The sequence below is a fragment of the Lathyrus oleraceus genome, chromosome 5, assembly GCF_024323335.1.
Source record: "Lathyrus oleraceus cultivar Zhongwan6 chromosome 5, CAAS_Psat_ZW6_1.0, whole genome shotgun sequence".
NCBI lineage: Eukaryota > Viridiplantae > Streptophyta > Magnoliopsida > Fabales > Fabaceae > Lathyrus > Lathyrus oleraceus.
Window position 1 is genome coordinate 50,541,917 of NC_066583.1, and position 13,563 is coordinate 50,555,479.

General features: G+C 41.5%; 1 long non-coding RNA gene across 2 annotated transcripts; it reads left to right on the forward strand.

Annotated features, from left to right (window-relative positions):
• Window positions 1–383: 383 nt before the first annotated feature.
• On the forward strand, window positions 384–3,394 carry LOC127085570 (uncharacterized). Of its 2 annotated transcripts, none has more exons than XR_007789182.1 (3): window positions 384–2,215; window positions 2,363–2,476; window positions 2,883–3,394. It is a non-coding gene; the product is annotated as an uncharacterized LOC127085570 (long non-coding RNA). The 2 variants fall into 2 exon arrangements; XR_007789183.1 differs by having other exon boundaries at window positions 392–1,530.
• Window positions 3,395–13,563: the final 10,169 nt, after the last annotated feature.

Consider the following 13,563-nt stretch of genomic DNA (forward strand, 5'->3'; position numbering starts at 1 on the left):
TGAGTCTAAGCCGGGTAGAGAATACATGAATTGATTTTTATCAATTCCTTTTATGCACGTTGCTCCAACACAATTTTTGACTGATCCCCGTCAACGTGTAGCTTCTTCAACCCAACAAACAACATCGCCCCCACATCAAGACATCCCCACATACACATCCACATTTGGGGCCCAACCATCATCCTCAGCTCAACAAACTTACCAACACACCCAGACCACACAAGAACACACAATTCATTCCACCTCAACCCAACACCATAATCCCCACACTCCATTCCCTCAAACAAACTACTATTACAACCAACAATATCAACAACAAACCAACCTACGCCCACCCATACAATACACTCCAATTCCTCAACCCAACTTTGGATACTCAAACCCTCATTCTCAACCCCAAACATCTAACACCACATTCGCACAACCCACTCCTACATACAACCCTGATGATGTCTATTATCCTCCTATCCAACACACCTAATCCAGCACTACACACAACTCACACGTTCACTATCCAACTTTGACCTCCCTGATGAGCATCTAATGAATATCCTTTCTTTTCGCATTCAAGATCTCGACAGTATGGATATGCCTTCAAATACATCACAACAACATCAAAGTCAACAACATCAACAACAAGACGCCCATGATGAATTGTCTTCCGACTCATCTCCGTCTCCAAATCGAGAAAAGGCGAGAACCTGCGGTTCGGTGGCCAACTCAAAAATCGAAGATGGCGATAACTTTGATTGTCTTCTGCTGGTTTTGTTTACTACCATTATTACTTCAGATTCAACGGCACCATGTGGGGTATGTTTAGAAGAAGAAAAAAAAACAGGAGAAAACAATGTGAAGATGCACAGTACGTGTTCGATAGAAGGTCTCGTGGTATGTGAAGTGGAGAACGTAAACTCTGTGATACGCACACGCAATTCATCTTGCTGCGATGCAACCAACCGAAAAAGAGACTAGTGAAAACCACGTGATCGAGACCCAAGCTATTCCAAAGCGCAAGAGGGTCCCAACTTTGTCATCATTAGGAGTTGCAGCTTCGGTTATGCTCTGCTTTGAATAGATTTCTGCGTATGTCCGATACACGGAACCCGTGAAGAAGAAAAACAGAGGAAAAATGCTAGTAGCTTGGTTCGATGTACTTACCGTATGTATGCCTCTTTCACCGGTATGCATTTCTGCTCTTCTACGCACTTCCTCTACACACTCTTTGAATTGTTCTTGCTTCGTCTTCTTCAGTTCTTCTGGATATTTGGAAACGGACTTTCTGTTGACTGAATTGAAGCAGAAAGGATCTATTCTGTTCTTGCAGAGCCAAAACGAAGCAGGTTGAAGACTGGAACTTTTGAGGACGGAGATTTGGATATCAGAAGGTTAAGGGATGGATCTTCCAAGAGCGAAAGAAAACTGAAGCCTCAAACTTTGGAGTTTGAAACTAAAGAAATGAACTTTTTGCTCAGAAGGTTCAAGAAAGGATCCTGCAAAAGTGAGAAAACCAAACCGGAGAATGAACTTCAGGTAAGCTTTTATAACACTTTTTCTCCCCCAAAATCAGTTAGAGATTCCATCAAAATTTCAATGAAATTCACTCTTAAATTTTCTTGAAATTCACAAATAGTTAGGAGTGAGTTATTGTGAGATTCTGTTGTGAAACTCAACTGAAATTCTCACCACATTCACTTATGATTGAAGTGCACCAAGGAGTTAGTTGGTTCTCTTAGGATTCAGGTTGAAAATGACAATTAAGTCCAATTCCAATTGCCTTGAAGTGTGAAATTCTGTTAATCATCATGTTCGAATCTGTTAGAAGTTAGTTGAAGTCGTTAGGATCGGTTAGCTAGTTAGGTTGTTACAGCTGGAAATTCTGTTATGATCTACAAATAGAAGTTAGTTAGAGTTAGTTCTATTAGCATGTGAAGCAAACAAACTAATTGGCTGCAAGTTGCTTGAGAAAGTTGTGCTGCTCTTTATCTATTATGCTTGGTGTTTGATAGTTAATAGGTTCATAGGAAAAGAAAATCTGTTCATGCAGTTGTTTCTTAGTTAATTTAAGTATGAATCTAAATGGAATCCAAATGTAATAAAATTCCGATTCCGTTTTGTACATATGCATGTTCACCTGGCTTTTACTGTGGCGTTTCACAATGGAGGACTATCACGGAGCTGTTCCGAAACTGCAGGTTCAAATGAAGTTTAACCAAGTGTGAGTGCTATTTGGTCTAGGTTAACAGGGCGAGAGTTCCGGTTTACATTCGTCACTGAGATGCAGCTTGAATTTCCCTTTCCCTTCGATTATGCTGTGAAGAGTGAGGTTTATTATGAAGTTAATTACATTCTGTTACTTTCGCAGGTTCGTTGTGTCCGATTCAATGCCGCGTTCTGAACCCATGTTATGCAGAATTTGGAAATGCAGGAATTTAAGCCGACGGACTTGATGTGCGGTTTCGTGCAAAGGAACGTTGAGGTAAAACTTGTCGCAATCGATTTTTGCCTTTGGCTTGTTTGGCTTAGTGTATGATGGTCTGTTGTTGATGATTGTCTATGCTGCCCATATTGAATACTTTGTTCGTGCACTACCTGCTGTTAGGAGTTATTGTCCATGAATGTTAATTGCTTGCATTTGAATTACATGGCCCTGTCATCTGTTTGGCTGCTACACGATGAATCCTTTTGCCGTTAGTGATATGAACTATGTGCATTTGTTGACATTAAATCACTTAGAATGTATTATGAACTGTTTGTTGAAATTAAATGATAATTAAATCACTTGTGACATTTGTTGAAATTACCGTGTGCATTGCATGCATGTATTATGAACCATTGTTGGCCTTGACTTAGCATGTGTATGGTATATTGGCTTGCTGTTGCAGAACTGGTTTTGTCGGCTTTGCAGAGTTGTGCTTCGGTTGCAGCTTTGCAGTTTGAACATGCCGTCGTCGTTCCACATGCTGCCGGTTTTCGTATACATCCGGCTGTTGTTTGTGGCCGGCTGCTGCGGTTTTGGTTGCAGCGGGGTTAATAATTCGGTTGGTGATTAATGGCTTCGACACAATCGTACTCTTATATTGAGCCACGAACTCCTGAAGCGGCAATGGCTTAAGCTGGTAACCACCGTCGTATCTTGCATTCCGTCTGAACCAAGAAGCAGAAACAGCATGGTGTTGTCCCTGTGGGAACAATGGGAAACTCTAATCCGATGCGTTCCGAACCTGTCACAGCTTAGTTGCTCGCGTTGTATTATTGTCGTATCTTAAATATAAATAATGTCACAGCTTAGTTGCTCGCGTTGTATTATTGTCGTATCTTAAATATAAATAAAAGTGGGATTATGGATGTAGTTGTAGCTTTTGAATTTTAATAAGTAATTTGCTTTTGAGTTGAATGGAAGGTTGTACTTGTGAATGGGGTTATGATAGAAACTTGCAATGAAATGGAAAATTGGATTTTGATTGGGTTTTAGCACAGTGAACGACCAATTATGTGGTTGAACGAACTGCAATGTATCATGCCATGCTGTGATACGGTGAACTGACTTTGTGTTTTTGCTTTGAAAAGCAATGTTGCGGATAGCAAGAGTCGCCACCGACTTTTCTTTTATTCAATAAGGAAAGGCGGAAAAGAACATGAAAGATCTTGATTAGATTTTGAGTTCGGGAGGTACATTATACAAAGGGAAGGTGTTAGCACCCTTTGTATCCATGGTTATCCATAGGCTCTTAATTGCTTAACTCACTTATGTTTTCCTTGTTTGAGAAAGTGTTTGAGAAATGTGGTGTGTTTAGAAAATATTTTGAAAGGAGAGTTTAACTTTGTAATGATTCTTATACGAATGTATACAAAGTGTTTATCTCGTTTGATTTTGAAAGATGTTTAGAAAAATATAACTCGGCGATGATTCTGGTGCGAATGTATACCAAGTGGTGATTTTATAAAAGATGTTTTGAAAAGTGTGAGGTGTGAAAAGTATTTTAAGTTGTGAGCAAGCATTTAAGAGTTATACCTAACCAAGGTCTTTATAGGTATTTCCTATCCTTAGGAGGGTAAAACTGTCCTTACTATTGAGAAGTAAGTAGTCTTATCCTTTGGATGTAAAGGGACATCGTGGGGTCGTCGATTGGTCATTGAAGGCAACATTTGTAAGGATACCTTAGCATTCGAAGGGACGATCATCATTTAATCGTAGGCTACAACGAAGGGTCATCGAGGGACAAAGTCATATATTCGAAGGCAACGTTCGAGGGACTATGATTTATCTTGTAGGAACATTGACATTTTGATCGAAGGGACTATGACTTATCTGTTTAGGGATGATGATGATTTAATCGAAAGGGTCTTTGCTAAGGGTATCCCCACATTCGCGGGACATGACCGTAATATCGTAAGGCAACAAAGAGAGGGTTACCCTACAGGTGCAAGTGTGGAAATGATTGGATTCAGATATATTATCTTGAATTAATTTATCTAAGTTCGATTATTTATCTTTCCATGCAATCCTATTAGCATACATCTAGACAGTTATATTCACAGTATGGAAAAATTAAAGTGCGAAAAATAAGACTACGCTATTACATGGCTTCGGGATGGGGGTACATAATTTAAAATTAATTATAGTGGAAAGGGAGTAAACATAGTAAAAAAACTGAAAAGCTAAAAAATAGGTCCTAGGGACTCAAACCCAGGACCTCTACGTTACGATGAAGGGGGAGCTACTAACGAGCCATGTTGGTCCATTCATTATTTGTTCGCCTTCATTAAAATATATATTAATTCTACATGGATTTTTCCGTTTTTGACACAACACCACCATGCATGTTACAACTTTCTCTCTTACGGCAAGCTACTTTATTTTTCTCATGCTGTTTCTTTCATGTGAATACAACAAACCTGTAACTTTATCTTATATCAAACCACACACATAAAATAAGATCATATGTAATCATCATGCAATAATAAAAATAGCCATGCACAAATCAAGAAGCTTATATGATTTTACTCATGTATTAGTTCTCTTTACTGCAAGTGATAATGATAAAACAAACCTTCCTGTCATACCCCAAAATTTGCCTATTAATATTTCAAGACATTTCCGGGCACTCCGACTCATTTTTATGACACTTAAAGGAACTAAGGCCCAGCTCGCGAATGACCCAAACTGGCCTACTCGCTACACGCTCACCTAGTGATAATATGAAAGTGGTTTATGTGGAAGTGGAGGAAAAGGGGTACAAAAAGGAAAGAAAACGGACCAAACAGCAAAGCCCAACCCAAAGTACAAGAACACGGGTGTGGCATCTGTGACGAGCGTCACAGAGGCTGTGACGAGCGTCACGCCTCGCACGCCCCTGTGACGGGCGTCACACATGGTGTGACGAACGTCACACCATTCCCCTACTTTTGGGGCGCAGATAATGCTTCGGAGACTTGAAGATCCGTTGGGCCCTATATCCACGCGCGCGTTGAAGACTTTTTTTTGGCAGCAGGCATGACCTAATGACAACAATATAAATAGCCACCTTGAAAACCTAAAAGGGGGTTTTTTTTCCGATATTCTTTTTCCTTTGCCGTTTTCGCCTTTGCATTTTTTCTTCTTTTCCAGCAGCTTAGGCATTGTGTTTTACAAGTGCTACACTATTTCTTTTGCAATTCCGGATTCCCTTTTGGTATTTAGTTAATTCTTTTCGCACAATAGTTTCTACAACGGAAACTATTGTGTCCCTTTTTACCGAATCTAATCTTACGGCGGCAGCAAGGTCACCTCCGCTCAATTCTATCCGATCGGCCAATTCAAGGTTGCGACTCTATTGCAAACAGGTTTGCGTTACTATTATCGCTTTATGTTCCTAATTCACATGTGACATCATAATTGAGATTCATAAATATATTTGAGGCTTTGCATGTAATTTAAGTCTGCCTGGATACTTTGAATTGTTGTAATGGATGCCGCTGTTTTATCATAACCATGCTTTGTTTACCTATTACTTTGGTGCAACTCTCGATTGCATCCTGATCTGGTATTCTAACCCGTTTGCTGAATTTTGCAAAGGTTCATATGTCCCAGGAAAAGATTGCTGTTTAGGTCTTCCCCTTTATTTGTGGGATACCCTTGTGGAGACTCACCCTAAGTGGCCTAATTAATTTTAATGTGTTAATTTTAACGTCTTAATTTTAATATATTAATTTTAATGCATTGATTTTAGTATGGACTTAAGTACTTAACTGACTTTAAAATATGACCTTTAAATAAGTGATCTTGGACCTCTTTTTGCTGCCTTACGGTACTACGGTATAACGGTCATGTCCCGCGAATATGGGGATACCCTTAGCAAAGACCCTTCGATTAAATCATCATAAAATAAAATCATAGTCCCTCGGATGTTGCCTTCGAATATATGATTCCGTCCCTCGATGACCCTTCGGTGTAGCCTACGGTTAAATGATGATCGTCCCTTCGAATGCTAAGGTATCCTCACAACTGTTGCCTTCAATGACCTATCGATGACCCTACGATGACCCTTCAACATCCCCAGGATAACACTACTTACTTCTCAATAGTAAGGACAGTTTTACCCTCATAAGGATGGAAAATGCCCCGAAAGACCTCGGACAGGTATAACCTTAATTGCTCATTCATAATAGAAAAAATGCTTTTCACACCCCACACCTTTCAAACATCCCTTTTTAGAAAATCACCACTTAGCATACATCCGTACTAGGATCATTGCCAAGTTATATTTTTCTAAACCATTTTCAAAATTAAGAGGGATAACCACTTTGTATACATTCATGCAAGAATCATTACAAAGTTAAATTCTCATTTTCAAAACATCTTTCATACATTTCTCAACCACTTTTTCAAACCTAGAAAACATAAATGATTGAGCAAATAAGAGCCCATGGATAACCATGGATACGAAGGGTGCCTAACACCTTCCCTTCGTATAAAGTACCTCCCGAACCTAAGAATTTAAAATTAAGGTCTTTCCGGTTCTTTTCCACCTTTCCTTATGGGATAAAAGAAAAGTCGGTGGCGACTCTTGCTAACCGCGACATTGCGATTACAAATCCGATAAAGTCCAGTTCACCGTATGACAGAACTGGCGACTCTGCTGGGGACTACAAAGAGAGGTCCATCTTAAAAAAAAAAAAAAAAAAATCATTTATGTTTTATTATTCCTTCTTTTAAGGGGGGCTTTGAGTGAAAGATCCTACACCCGGATCTAGTGTACCTTAGGTAAGTAGCAATAGATCATCGCGACTATCCGGCGTATACTGGAATGGTTAAAATGATAGCTACGGTTAATGTGACACTTTGGTTGTCCTGATGGTCCTCATGTTATTTGAGGAAAAATTTGGCTTCCGCGTGGTGTCATCAAAGCATTAACCAGACCTTTAGAACCCTAATTGACTCATCCTAGCCATTAGAAAGTAGTGAGATAACTGACCTCGGTTCCGACTGAGGTTGGTTGATACTCGATGCTACACTCTTTGAGATTGGACTTTAGGAAAGCTTCGGTCAACCACTTGGTGTTGCACTGAAGTGGACCCAAAGAAAGGTCGATGATCTGAGATCCTTCTAGAACCCAGTTACTATTCTAGGACAGGTTGAACCAACCAAACTTCAGTGGGGAGGGTACTTACCTATGGAACTCATGCAAGCCTTAAAACCTAGGAATAATTGTTGTGTGACATGCTTGTGCTTGCATAACATCATAACATCATAACATCATCATACTGACCATTTCAAGGACTTAGGAATTTAGCTTTGCTCTTTGAACAGGTTATGGCTTCCAGGAAGACTATCCGGATCAATCTTGTAACAATCTCTCCTCAACTCAAGGATTTGGTGTCAGAACTCCCAGATCATGCTCATTTCAACAAGAAACACGGTCATCTCCTCAATTTGGTTACCACTGGTTTCAAAGAAGATATGATGAGAGTCCTATTCCAGTTCTTCGATCCCAAACATCATTGCTTCACTTTCCCAGATTATCAGTTGGTACCCACATTAGAAGAATTCTCCCAGCTGCTTGGGATACCTATCCTGGATCAAATACCTTTCAGTGGTTTAGAAAAGAGGCCAAAATCTGAAGAAGTTGCCGCAGCTTTACACATGACGAAGTCCGACATCGAAGCTAATTGGGTAACAAGGAGTGGAGTTAAGGGTTTACTTGCCAAATTCCTGACAAATAAGGCCCGAGAATTCTTAAAAGTTATGAACGTCCGTGCTTTCGAAGACATCCTGGCATTGCTAATCTATGGTTTGGTGTTATTCCCTAATCCAGATCAACTCATAGACATGAATGCTATTAAGATATTTCTCACTCATAACCCTGTACCTACCTTGCTGGGAGACATTCTGCATTCCCTCCACACTCGTACCATGAAAAGGCAAGGGACTCTCATGTGCTGCATACCTCTATTGTCTAGGTGGTTTATTTCACACCTTCCTCAATCAGTCTTGAAGAATGAGCAAAATCTGAGATGGTCTCAAAAGATAATGTCACTCTCCCATTCAGACATCTGTTGGTGTCCTCAGTTCAAGGAAAATGTTACCATCATTGATCGTTGTGGCGAGTTCCCTAATGTACCACTCCTGGGGATAAGGGGAGGTATTACTTATAATCCTGCCTTAGCCCTACGTCAGTTTGGGCATGCTCGAAGAGATGGTCCACATGAAATGATTATTCAAGGTACAGTGTTTGACTATGACAATGACTCTCAAGGTCTCCGCCAAAGGTTTGTACGAGCTTGGGGCATGGTGAAAAGAAGCAATTTAGGAAAGAAAAATTCTATTCCTATGGAGCCTTATCTCAGATGGGTGCGCGCCAGAGCTCGCGAACTTGTCATGCCATATCTTGCGGTCGGACCATTGACTGTTGAACCAGAGGTCGAAGGAATTACTTCCCAGATCATTCCTTATCCAGATATGCCTACTGATGTTGAGGAATTGAAAAGATCCTGGACCCAGTTGAGAGAAGAGAGAGATACTTTTGAAGCTCAATTCAATACAGAAAGGAAGAAAGTACTAGAGCTCACCAGTCAGCTTAACGAGGAACGAAGACTCAATGCATATCTTCGCCCAAAAAGAAGTCGCCCCTGGGAGACTTGAGCTTTCATTGTATTTTACTATTATTCCTTTTGTAACGAACATTGATTAAAAAAAAAGTAGCAATAAACATTTCTCTCTTGTTGGTGATTTATGCAAAGTTAAATTCCAAAAGTCCTTGAAAACATTTCATACATTGCATAGCATAACATGACATTGCATAACAGGTATTCTAAAGGACCATATTCTTACGGTCTGCCTCTTAAACAGAAAAATGGATCTCGAACAAACTGTCAAAGATCTCCAGACTCAAAATGCTCAGTTCAAGGAGATGATGCTAAGCTTATCCAAGGGGCAGGAGGAACTGAAGGCTCTTTTGGTCGAAAAGAAGAAAGACAAGAAGGCTGTGAGTTTCATTAACCCAGGAAGAAGGCGTAAAGGACAGGCTACGGGAATCAAATTTGGAATCCCGAATGGTCCAGAAGATGAGGCGGAAATTGAGTCAGAGGAGGAGAATCCTGATTTCTCTAACCCTGAGGATGAAGATGAAGAGTATGAAAATGAACAGTACTCTCCAAGAGATGATAAGTACAAACTGCTGGAAGAACGCATGCTAGCCATGGAGGGTCAGAAGACACCTGGTCTGGATTTCGAAAGTTTGGGTCTGGTCTCCGATGTGACCATTCCTCGCAAATTCAAAATCCCCACTTTCACTAAGTACGATGGTGCATCCTGTCCTCAGATGCATTTAAGGGCTTATGTGAGAAAGATTCAGCCGCATACCACTGATAAGAAACTGTGGATCCACTTCTTCCAAGAAAGTCTGTCTGGCACTCAGTTGGAATGGTATTATCAGCTCGAGAGTTCTGACATCCGCACCTGGACTGATTTAGCAACGGCTTTCTATAAGCAGTACCAGTACAATTCTGAATTAGCACCTACTCGGCTACAGTTGCAGAACATGGCCATGGGATCTAAAGAAAGCTTCAAAGAGTATGCTCAGAAATGGAGAGATTTGGCTGGCAGAGTCAAACCCCCTATGACTGACCGAGAATTAGTAGACCTGTTCATGGGTACCCTGACTGGCCCATTCTACAGCCATCTACTGGGGAGTTCTTCATCAAGTTTCACTGAACTTATACTGACAGGTGAACGGGTGGAGAGCGGCCTTCGAAGTGGAAAGATACATGCAGCTACTTCTACAAGCAGTAAGAAGTCCTATCATGGGAAGAATGAATCGAATGCTGTGTATGGTCAGAAGAATCATAATAGGAAAAATGGTGACCATGCCGTTGGAGCAGTGACAATCGCAGCCCCGCCAGCTCAAAACTTCCAGCAAAGACAAGACAGACCAAGAAGGCAGTTTACCAAGCTCAATATGACTTTAGCACAAGCACTGCAAAGCATGCTGAAGGTAAATTTAATCGCTCTCAGAGGTCCTCCTGCAAATGTCAACACTGCTTCGCCTCGTTATAATCCCAATGCCAGGTGTGCATATCACTCCGATAGCCCTGGGCATGATACAAACGATTGTTGGCTGTTGAAGAATAAGATTCAGGACATGATCGACGCTGGGGAAATTGAGTTCGAGCCTCCGGAGACCCCTAATGTCATCACCGCTCCTATGCCTAATCATGACAAAGCTGTTAATGCTCTCGATGACGGTTCTCTCATCACTACTGTAGCGGACTTAACATCTCCTCTCCCGATCATAAAGAGGAATTTATTGCAAGCTGGTTTATTTCCAGGTTGTACGGAAGATTGCAATCTCTGCATACTCCGGCCCGAAGACTGTTTGAAATTGAAGAATGGTATCCAACGACTGATGGACGATCGTACAATCCTCTTTGAAAGGGTTTCTAAGGCAGAAAACCCTATTGAAGAAGTATCTGTGATTGCGAGGTCCAAGATTCCAGTGAAGATAACTGCTCCCAGAATACCTGTAAAGATTATTGCTGAGCCCAGAGTAGCTCCCCTGATCATTACTGCACCTGGCCCGATCCCGTATTCCTCAAGCAAAGCTATTCCGTGGAATTATGGAGGTGATGTTTACATCCATGGTGTAAAGCAAGTTGGCAATTCTGCTAATCCTAATGACATTGTTGGGACTAGTAAAGTTACTCGAAGCGGAAGGATCTTCTCTCCAGAGATCTCACCTCCGGTTCCCGAAAACCGAGGAAAAGAACCGGTCAACCCTTCTCAGTCAGAGACACCGATCGAAGCTACTACTGAAGATGTTGCCAAACGAGAAATGGAAGAAATGCTGAAAATCATCCGCAAGAGTGATTTCGATGTGGTAGAACAGTTGGGGCATACTCCTTCCAAAATCTCGATGTTGTCCTTGTTGTTATCCTCTGAATCTCATGCCCATGCTTTGATGAAATTCCTGAAGACTGCCCATGTACCTCAAGAGACCTCCGCCGATCAGTTCGAAAACTATGTTGCTAACCTGACTGTTGACGACGGCCTAGGTTTTTCCAATGCTGACCTGACACCAGCAGGAAAAGACCACAACAAGGCCCTGCATATTTCTATTGAGTGTAAGGGAATCACTTTGGCTCATGTGTTGATTGATAATGGCTCTTCCTTGAATGTGCTACCGCAAGTCGTGCTCGATAAACTTGACTGTAAAGGCATTGAATTGAAGCCTAGTGATATTGTGGTACGTGCTTACGATGGTGCGAAGAGTGTTGTCCATGGCGAAGTAGTCCTCCCTATCAAGATAGGACCTCAAGTCTTCAATACTACCTTCCATGTAATGAACATTCGTCCTGCCTATTCCTGCTTACTGGGACGCCCTTGGATTCATGGGGCAGGTGCTGTAGCTTCGTCTCTCCATCAAAAGCTAAGGTATCCAATAGAGGGTAAGATCGTCACTGTGTGTGGGGAAGAAGAATACATTGTCAGTAGTGTGCATACCTTCAGATACGTCGAAATGGATGGTGAATTCTTCGAGACTCCAACTCAGTCATTTGAAGTGGTTTCTCCGCCCGATCCTGTCCTTAAGCCAACTCCCTGTGTGCCCAAGGTTACTCGTGCTCCTCCTGCTATGATTTCTTTGAAAGATGCTCAAGCTGTGGTTGAAGATGGTGGCTGTACTGGCTGGGGTCAAATGATCAACGTACCGTACAAGTCTGACAAAGCTGGTCTGGGATTCAACTCTGAAAAGATGGTCAAAGATCAAATCAATGCTGTAGAAGATGCGGACAGTGATGGCAACCCGGATAATTGGATCTACCCAACAATTGGCGACGGACTCAATAATTGGAAGGCTGAGGACACTATCCCGATTTCCTTTAGTCAGGAGTAATTGTTATTGTCCATTTAGTATTGCAAATCTTTATTTTTCAATTGAACCTCTTAAAGCATTGTGTCTACGCCCGGGGCACAATAGCTAATTTGTTAAGGGTTTTGTCATTTCATAAGCATATTCATATTCAATAAATCAATGGACTTTTTCGCATTCAAATATTGCGCTCTTTATTTTTTCCTGCCGTCTTTCGAACAAGCTATGCTTTCTTACACACACCCACGTAACAAATTGCAGATCCGTATCCACTCTGGATCCTATTGATAATAATTCCGCTACTGTTCATTATGACTTTGAAAATCCGATCTACCAAGCCGAAGATGGAAGTGAGGAAGATTGTGAAGTCCCTGGAGAGCTTGCCAGATTGTTACTGCAAGAGGAAAGGACTATACAGCCGCATGAAGAGTCCCTCGAAATCGTAAACATGGGTACTGAGGTAGACAGAAAAGAAGTCAAAATAGGAGCAGATTTGGAAAGTAGTGTGAAAATAAGGTTGATCCAGATGTTGCACGACTATGTGGAGGTTTTTGCTTGGTCTTATGAAGACATGCCCGGGTTGGATACTAATATAGTGGTGCATCGGCTGCCTACGAAGGAAGACTGCCGTCCTGTCAAGCAAAAGGTTCGCCGCATGCGTCCTGAAATGTCTGAGAAAATCAAAGCCGAGGTTATGAAACAATTCAATGCCGGTTTCCTAGCCGTTACTTCGTATCCTCAATGGGTTGCTAATGTGGTGCCTGTGCCAAAGAAGGATGGTAAGGTGCGAATGTGCGTAGATTACCGAGACCTGAATAAAGCAAGTCCCAAAGACGACTTTCCGCTCCCGCACATTGATGTTCTGGTAGATAACACCGCTCAACACAAAGTATTCTCATTCATGGATGGATTCTCGGGTTACAACCAGATTAAGATGGCGCCTGAGGACATGGAGAAGACTACGTTTGTGACGCAATGGGGCACGTTCTGTTATAAAGTAATGCCATTTGGTCTAAAGAACGCCGGGGCAACGTACCAGCGTGCTATGGTGGTTTTGTTCCATGATATGATTCATCATGAGATAGAAGTATATGTGGATGACATGATAGCTAGATCTCATACTGAAGAAGAACATCTCGATCACTTATACAAACTGTTCGAGAGGTTGAAGAAGTACAAGTTGAGATTGAATCCAAACAAATGCACTTTTGGAGTGAGA